This window comes from Aythya fuligula, chromosome 14, assembly GCF_009819795.1.
Source record: "Aythya fuligula isolate bAytFul2 chromosome 14, bAytFul2.pri, whole genome shotgun sequence".
NCBI lineage: Eukaryota > Metazoa > Chordata > Aves > Anseriformes > Anatidae > Aythya > Aythya fuligula.
This window is the reverse complement of record NC_045572.1, coordinates 7,273,461-7,283,064: the sequence shown is the minus strand read 5'-3', so window position 1 is coordinate 7,283,064 and position 9,604 is coordinate 7,273,461.

Here is a 9,604-nt window from a genome sequence, read left to right as displayed (position 1 = left end):
GCCTTTTTGGTCCCTCGCAGAATTATTCCACTTAGTGATATATTGCTCTGAGCTTCAAATAGGATATTTTCATCTAGTTTCTCATCTTCCGCATGCTTATAACAGCTGCTTTTAATTTCCTTTTAGGAAGCTCACACACTTTTGAGTAGATCCCAGTTTTAAGTTAAGTATTACTGTGAAGTAGTTGTGGGGATAATCAAATACCCCCCCTCCTTAAGACAATCTGTCATTAATGCTCAAAAAAAAAAAAAAAAAAAAAAATAGGTATCCATCCACCGAGGTGTTTCAAAAGCAGAGACACTTTGGAGGAAACACAACACCTCCAGCTGGAGAGGGAAGGATAGAGAGGACTGCCACGGCACTGCACCCTTGTGGCCTACAGGAATTAATGATTTAGGGATGATAGCAAAGCTGTGTTGCTTTCTGGTGTCCAACTGACCTGGAAACAATTGGTGTCAGCAAACAGACAAACAAACAAACCAAACAAAACACAGCTAGGAGTGGGCAAACCTCCATGGGATGCAGAGTGGCCGTGCACCTCTGTCTGCAAAGCAGGGCAAGCACATGGGGAATAGCTCTTTGGGTGCTACAGCATCAGCTGGCGTTGTCCCAGAGTTGGACACATCAGCAGCTGGTCAGACTCTGTACCCTGAGGATAATTGTCACCCACAGGATACCAGCCTGTCCAGGCAGCTTTCTGCTCGCTGCTGTGTGTGTCCTGCACAGCAGCACCCCATCTGTAGGAACAGGCTCCTTCCTCATGCAGACAAGGGGTACAAAGCATGGTGTAAATGGGAATACAGATCAGGCAGCTGGCAGCAGCCAGGCAGGCCTGCAGCTCCACGACAACTCACAGAGATGTACCAGATGTTTCAGCCTCACAAGGAAGCCACATGCATGTCCACCTGCAGGAACTGTGTTTTGCCTCCTGCAGTGTTGGTCTCCTGCAAGAGTGTTGGAAAATGCTGGTGGTGTGAGAGTTACTTTCCTTTCCCAAAACTGGTGGTGCCACAAGTTTGTGTAGCTCAGTGAATAGCAACAATAAATAAATCAGAACTCAGAGAAATGCTGTTCTCCACTCTTCCTCCAGCACCACTTGTTTACACTGCTGCGCTGCAATCTGAAAAATGCCATCTATAATGAATACTAAATAGTGGGAGTCTCTCTCAGCAATGTGTTACTAAACCTGATTGCTGTGCAGTATAATACGCTAGGAGAGAGCGGGGGTTTGGCTGTGTTTCTCAGTTTCATGCAGTCATAGAAACTGTCAAGCCTAGGTGCCTCTGTGATCTCCAAGCAGCATGTCTCCCTACACCCTTTCCTAGCTACCCATTTATTTAAGAAATGATACCTTGTTGCTGTAGCTCTGTTCTTTCAACCATTTTTATTGTCATGATTATTTCTGTCTATTTAAAATTTGTGTACTTTTGCAATTTTAATTTTTTTCCAAGCCAATTCACAGCAATATGTTAACAGCTGCCTTGTAATAGAACTCACCTAGAGGTAATATGCAGAAGTCCTCACTATTAAAAAAAATGACTCACCTCTCTGTTACAAAATCCATACTGATTCACTTTTCACCCCTGCCCTCAGTAAATTCCCGTGTGTCTCAGCTTCATCACCAAGAACATTTCCAGCCTCACACTGAGTACCTGCCTGCGGAGGGCACACACAAAACCAAAGGATGCCAGAACGCAAGAACAATTTTCACACGCCAGTGATTTCTAAAGTACTTCTGCAGCTTCTCAAGCTTAAAAAAAATGGGAACTAGATGGGAATCTATACTGCTAAAGATGGTGAAAAAAGGGACGAAAGAGGATAGAGTCATACCAGGTCCCCCACACACTTCAAAATTCCTGTCCCCGAAATGGAATGCATCTGCCTATATTCTGGGACTTGAATGACACTTCAGATTTCCCTCCTCTGCCAGCAGTTACATATTCCAAACATTTCAAGGCACAACCATGGTATAACACTTGTTAATGAACAATTAAGAGTTTGCTGGGGTATGTTTTTCGACCTTAGAATACTAAATGCAGGCACCATAAGTTTCTGAAATCCAGCAAAGGGTTCATACCAATGCAATGCTCGTTTCTTGTTTGACTGATACACTGGAGCGTTCATGTAAATGTGTATACACTTCCTGTGTGCACAGTATCAAACACTCCAGCAGAAGTGCTTTGGGACAAAGTCTAATACCTTGTTTTGGTCAGATCAAACCTACAGTCAGGTAGGTGCATTGAACAGAAGATACTAAAACTCATCACACACGCTCTTATCATTGAGCTGTGCAAAGGTCATCCTCTTCTGTGAATAAGCCCGTGTCAACACTGAGCATATATTAGAGTTCAGAAAACACTTTACTGAAGAGATCCAGGCTTTCTGGGTTAAAAGGTTATGAAATTTAGTCTAATCTCTATTTCTATTTTCTTAGATGTTCACTACCAATCTGATATACGCAAAGAAGTTAGCAAAGCCTAAATTTAAGGTTTCCCAGCTTCTTTTGCATGACCCTGATCTTATTTCTACAAGACTGTTCAGACTTGTATTTCAAACTGTTCAGAATACTCTAAAGCTAACCTGAAATTTCTTTTTCAAGTTAAACTGAATTTGCACCATAATTTCTCCAAATTATTATTTTTTTTGTTGTTATTAAAACACTCCTGTCACCATTCTCTCAAGACTCTTTTGTGTCTCTGTGCTTTAGCACAGGAATTTCATATTTAGCACAGGGTTTCTACTGGTGAGAAGTCTGTATCATTGCCGTCACAACTGTCCTCAAAATTCTTACATTTCAAGCAGCTTGAACCACTAGCAGTTATATTCTGCAAGTCAAACAGAGTAACTAAGATACCATGAGATTTAATTTCTAGGAAAAGAAAAACACAAGAACAATCTGAATGATTTCTAAGCACATGGAAACTAAGAAGGAGATGAGTACTTGTCGACATGAGCTCCTTGTGAAGAAATCAAGCAGATTCTGTCTAATTTCCCTCTCTGAAGGGTAAGATCTTGCAGATAGGGAAGAAGCAGCAGATACCACATACCTCAATGCTACTGAGGCTTCTAACTTCATCCAACATGAGATGCAAGTACAAGAATGCCCAGGTTGAGGACAAATCTGGTCGGAATCCACACTCAGAGCAGCTTCCAATGGTTCGCTGTGAAATTTAAAGTACGAATTGAATGGCTACTCAGCTGTTCATCAGTTCCATTCAATATTTTATTGATAGCCTGGATGAGGAAATGGACTGTGTGTTTATTAAATCTGCCAAGATTAAATCTGTGAAGACTGGCTACAAACACATGGGGGACAGAAGTATTAAAAACTTTTGACAACTTGGACAAGTTGTCTATAAAAATAGGAGTCATCTCAATTGTAATAAGCGTAGCATTTTAACTTAGGCAGGAGTACAGTGCACAAATACAAGACAGACATCAGATGGGCAGAAAGCAGTCTGAAAAAAAACAAAAACAACAAAAAAAAACACATGAAGGTTCTGATAGATCACAAGCTGAACAGGGGTCATTCTCTTGAGCAAAGAGAAAACACTGCACGGATATATTAACAGAAGAATTACCTGCAAGACATCTTGCAGGTTCTTTTCCTGTGCTCAATATTAGTAACACCTCAGTGCAGAGGCATGTCCAGTCTTGGGTACTGCTCCTCAAAAAAGGCTGACAGGCCAAGCAGCAAGAATAATAACAAAGGTTAGAGGTCTGGAAAACATGACCTGAATCAAAAGACCGAGAACAGGAGGTGCTCAGAAGAGAGAAGACTGAGGAGAGAGGCAATAACAGCCCTGATTAAGTCAGGACAGAGTCAGGATAGGTGCAGTAACAGTCCTGTAGCAGACAAAAGTCTGCCACAAAATGGAAGATAAACAACAGTTCTTGCCGAGAATGTTGTAAGCAGATCTGATTCTGTTGTGGAAGGAGACAGACTAAGTGATCTGCTGAGATGTCTTCCAGCTTCATTCTTCAATGATTCTGCACTCAGCTGATGCTGATTAGAGTTTGTCTGTACTCAATTTGTCCTGATGTACCCTAGTGATACAGTAATTGCTCATGCACATTTACATCATTTCTGCATTAACATCATCATTAAGGTTACGGCGTTATACCTTCAACTTACCATCTTAAGACTATCCGTCTTACAAATTCCTTATCAAAATGCTATTTGTCAAACCAGCTGGACTTGCAACTCATTAATCAAAAGCCATTTTAATAATTAGTCCTCAAATAGTAGTTCAATAAAATCTTTGTATCTTAATTTTCCTTTCTAACCAGTGCAGTGGGTAAAAGGGTTTATAAGCATTTGGCACCACTACTTTCAGTCTCAAAGAGTCCAGATTAGAGCAGCTGCTGACAGTTTCCCATTCCACCGTCATCTATAGCATATGCAATTTTTTTCTAACATTGTCATAATCTCATGCCTCTCAGTTCCAGATTCTTATAGAAGACACCAGACCACGGCTGCTGCCATGAGTATCTGGCCTGCTCCCCAGTACAAGAACAGAACCAGCAACATCTACATTCTGACAGCAGAAGATATGTATTTGAAATTTTATCCAGATTATCCATTTCAGTGATTACACATCCTATTTCAAGAATGTATTAGTAATGTCTCTGCCACTGCACAGAAAACAGGCAGGGCAGCTGACTGACATGACTGCTTCTTAGGAGCAATTACTTACTTCAGATGCCAAGGGAAAGCATTGCTGCCTTATCAAAATTATAATCAATTACCAATATTGATCAGAACCAGCTATAGCTCAGCATCCCACAGGACTGACCAAATTAAATGGCTGTGCTATAATATTGCTGGCAGGAGAACAAAGACCCTCACAAAATTGTGCAGGTTCTGAAATTTATGAAAATATAGCTCAACTTCACTGGCATACAATCAGTTAAAACAACAGTACATAAAGACAGATATGATGCAAGCCACAAGCATTGCCAGCTCTGTACATCCTTACACCATTGTAGAACTGAGTTGATATGTCAGAGGGTGGAAATCCAAAAGATTCCAGGTTTATCATCTTAATTTTTTACATCTTCTTCTCAAGAATTCACACTGCTGTCATTTTCTCTTCCATTCTGATTACCTTCTTTGTAATGTATTGGTTTTCCTGCTTTTACTGAATAATTCCTGGTCTATTATATCTATAATTATACTAATAATTAAGCATGCCTTTTCATCAGCTAGCAGCTAATTACTTCTGCTCCTACCCAGCTTGCTCAGAAAACAGTCAATTCATCTGTATCCATATCACTCTCCCTGTTGCTAAGCAGTCAATGCTAGTCAGCAGTGGAACTGTAACTGGTGTTGTTTGGTTCACCCTGGCTTTAAATGTATTTCGCAGCAGCTGAGTGGTGGTGCCTTTCAACCTCCAAGCAAATGCTTTTCACTGGTAAGCAAGCTTTAGTCACACGCTGAAGTGCGGCACCTGCTTGGCAGAGACTGCTTGTCCCCCGCCAGTTCCAGAGCAGCTTCGGAGCTGTTAGTAAGCAGCTACTGCTCGCTGCGAGGTGCAATTGGAGAGACCCAAAAAGAATCAGCTAGCAAACCAGCCTCTGCCACCTGCAGTCTTCCTCCTTTCACTGTCGGGCCTTATCCAGGATTTTGTTATCTGCAAATCCAAGTCATGACGTAATCCAAGCCCTTGCTTCTCTGACACTACCCCAGTGAAGGACTATTTGTGTTCACACACTGTCCTTGCAGACTTCCTGGCACACCTATGTCAGTTCATGGGAGAACTGGACATTGTCTGCGTCACTCTCTGCTACCTCACTCTGGTTCTCACCAGCATAGTGGAAGCAGCCTCCACTCCAGAACGCTCCAGCTAGTTAGTGTGTTACTTCAGTGATGTGGTAATAAATCAGCCCAGATGGCCTTTTATCCAGTTCCCTGGATTTTTAATTGTTGCAGGTGGGAGAAGGAAGCTGACGTTCCAGAGCAGGAGCACAAGAAAGATGTGGACCTGTTTGAGTGAGCCCAGAGGAGGGCTACAAAGATGATCAGAGGCTGGAGCACCTCTCCTAGGAAGAAAGGCTGGGGATGTTCAGCTTGGAGAAGAGAAGGCTCCGGGGTGACCTCCTTGCAGCCTTTCAATACTCAAAAGGGTCTTATAAAAAGATGGAGAAGGACTCTTAACTCAGGTAGATAATCATAGGACAAGGGGGAATGGTCTTAAACTAAAAGAGGATAGATTTAGACTAGACATTAGGAGGAAACTCTTCACTGTAAGGTCAGTGAGGCACTAGCACAGGTTGCCAAGAGAAGCTGTGGATGTCCCATCCCTGGAGGTGCTCAAGGCCAGGCTGGATGGGGCCTTGGCAAACCTGATATAATGGGTGGCATCCCTGCCCATGGCAGGGGGGTTGGATTTAGATGGTCTTTAAGGTCCCTTCCAACCCAAGCCATTCTACAATTCATTCTCTGATTCTATGAATTCTTGCAGCTTCCAACCCCAGCAAGCCACTTCTTCACCTCTTCACAGTTAATGGTGAAATTGGAGTGGCTGATCTTTCCATCCTTCCCAGACACCGGGCTAGGCCAAGGCACTTAATCCTTTCATCTCTTTCTTGACTGCATACGCTGGAGAAAAAAATAAATAAATAAATGTTGGCAAATGCAGAGGTTGTGGTTGATTCCAGAGAAGGGGAATTCAAAAAAATGAGGAAATTTGTAAAAACTAAAAATAATAATAAAAAAAATGCTCAAGGTGGCAGCCAGAAAGGTAAAACGTTTTCAGATGGCAGGTAGACTATTTTAGGATTCTATATTGGAGGCTCAAAGCAAATGCATATAGCCTGTCAAAAAAGACTTGAGAGGAAAAACAAAAAGCTAGCATCATAAAACAGCAGGATCAGGGAGGCTGTTGGAAGTTAAAAGGTACCCTGCAAAAAGCTGAAGTTGTGTCTGAAAAAGGAAAACTAAAAAGAACATAAATTCTGGCAGACTAAAGGTAAAAGCACAATAACACAGACTGAAAAAAAGAGTTTAGAAACAGTTTGCTAAGAAATAAAAAAATTGTAATAAATCCTCCTTGAAAACATCAAGAGCAAGACGCTTACAAGAGCCAGTGGGCTATATAGATATGAAGGAAGCACTTAGAAAAGATAATGTCATAACAAAAAATCCAAAACCTTTTTTTTTTTTTAAATCTCTATTCACCTGGAGAATCCTGAGAAACTCAGAGACCTGCATCTTATTCATACGAAATTCATAGAAGGCTTGTCTTGATTTTAAAACATTGTTAAGAGTAGCCCACAAACCAGACAACACAAATAACAGCGTATCACTGGAAGCAGATGATATTCATATAAGATTTTTACAGAATGTTAAATATGAATCATCTGAGCTAATACCTGTAGTATGTAACCTTTCCCTGAAAATTGCTGCGATTATCAAAGGACTGGAAGGTAACTAGTAAGAAATGAGTTTTTAAAAATAAATCCATCGGCGATTCAAGAAACCACAGAACACTAAGTCTAATGTCCATACTGGTCATATTGGTGAGAGCTCTAGTAAAGAACAGAATTAGTGTATACATGAATAAATTTAACACATTAAGTAAACATGGCTTTTGCAAAAAGGAATCTGAGCCTCCTACATCTGCTGGAATTCTTTGAAGGCATCAAAAAACAGACGAATAACAGAGATCAAGCTAAGAAATTTTCCCGGTATTTCCAATTCACCCCAAGCTTCCATAAACTTCAGACATTTAAGGTGATCTCTCATCAAAGGCTCTTAAATAAACTAAACAGCTGTGGACTACAGGCAAGGAAGGACCTCACAGAGATAAATAACTCATTAGATATAAGAATCAAAGATTAGACTAAAGGATGAGTTTTCTCAGTGGAAGAAGACCATCAGTGGAGTCTCACAGGGATATGCATTAAGGCTATAGTTTATTCAGAAATGATCTGGAAAGATAGTGGAGTAGTGAAACAAAGATTTTTGATAAAAATGGAATTTGTTAGGATAATAATTACTAAAAAAAAAAAAAAAAAAAAGTAAAGACATCATGACACTAAGCAGCCTCACAATAAAATGGAAGATAAATTTCAGTGCTGACAACTACAATCTGGCTATCTGAGAAAAGCAACACTAACTTTCCACATAGAGTATGGAGTTCTGAACCAGTTTGCACAATTTAGGAAACGCATCTTGAAGTTATAATAGCTAGTTCTATGAATATATCACCTCACTGCTCAATAGCAGTCAAAAAAATCAGAAGTTCAGACTTCTTTTGAAAGGAAAGTATGACTATGTCACTGTACGAATTCCTGGTGCATCTGCTTCTTGATTATCAAGTGCAGTTCTGATACCCTCACCTCAAAAAAAAAAAAAGAAAAAAGAAAAAAAAAGAAAAAAGAAGCCTGTAACGGAAAAAGAAAAGATACATGGCAGAATGACAAACATGATAAGAAGTACAAAACTGCTTCCATGTGAAAAACAAAGTTAGCATGCAGAGGCTGAACAGAAAGCAATGACTAGCCACTTGTCTTTTCCAATTGTAAAGAGCAGTCCAGGTGCCTGAATGGGGAAATGGACATTGTACAAGAACTCTGTCACCTGCCTTTTTGTTCAGCCACTGAAGCCTTCATATTCTGTCACACGAGAATTTCAAGGCATGCGTGAGAATTGCGACAGCTAGGCTTCAGGAACAGATTTTAGACAATCCCAGCGTGATTTCAGGAAAAACCATATGGGGAGAAAAGGAGGAACAAAAGACTGCTGTACTTGCAGTACTTTTTGTGCCCGTTACTTTTAAGTCATCACTCATTAGAGGCCTCCGCTTCCTTTCCCATCTGCCCTCCCCACATTACAATTTTAGATTTTTTTTTTTTTTAAAAAAAAGCACCCAACAACAAAAAACCACCACAGAATACTTAGGCAGCATTTACTAACATTTAACTGACTCTGGCAACTCAGCCAGGTTGCCTCCACAGCGATGCATTTTAACACGGCTCCTTTCACCTTTTTACACTTCTCTCATTTTTCAAACTCGTTTGAGCATTGTGGGTTCAGGTTGTTAGCTTAGCTCCTTCAAGGACAGCGCTGCTTTTCAGTCAGTTGTGCAGTGAATAGTACCAATTGGTCTCCTACCTGCTAACAGCCTTAAACTACTGGTGAGCTATTAATAATACGAAAGCAATCATTTTAATTGCAACCTGGTGTCTAGAATTTAAGAGCTGTACAAAGAGTTCCTACTATCTCAAATATTATTGTCCCAATGTGCATTTTGGAGTTTAGCTCTCATTAAAAGTAATAGAGGGAAATAGTCTGTAGCAAACTGAATGTGTTTGTTTTCACAGTTCACCTCCTGCTCCTCTACACGAAAACATACTCTCGCTCAGTGACAAGACCACAGCTGTTGCCATCTTTTAGTTACCTGCTGAGTGCAATATTTAGCTTGAGGGACACTGAAGTTTTCTGTTTGTTAGTTATCAGGTCAATAACTCTCACCTTATCACTTCAGTTTCCATTCTGTTGATAAAACCTGTCAGCCTTCCTTGAGTGGTTCCTGGCCCTCAGAAGAAATCACATTAAATTGGCACAACCAAGTAAATCTGTAAGGGATGTGCTCCTGGC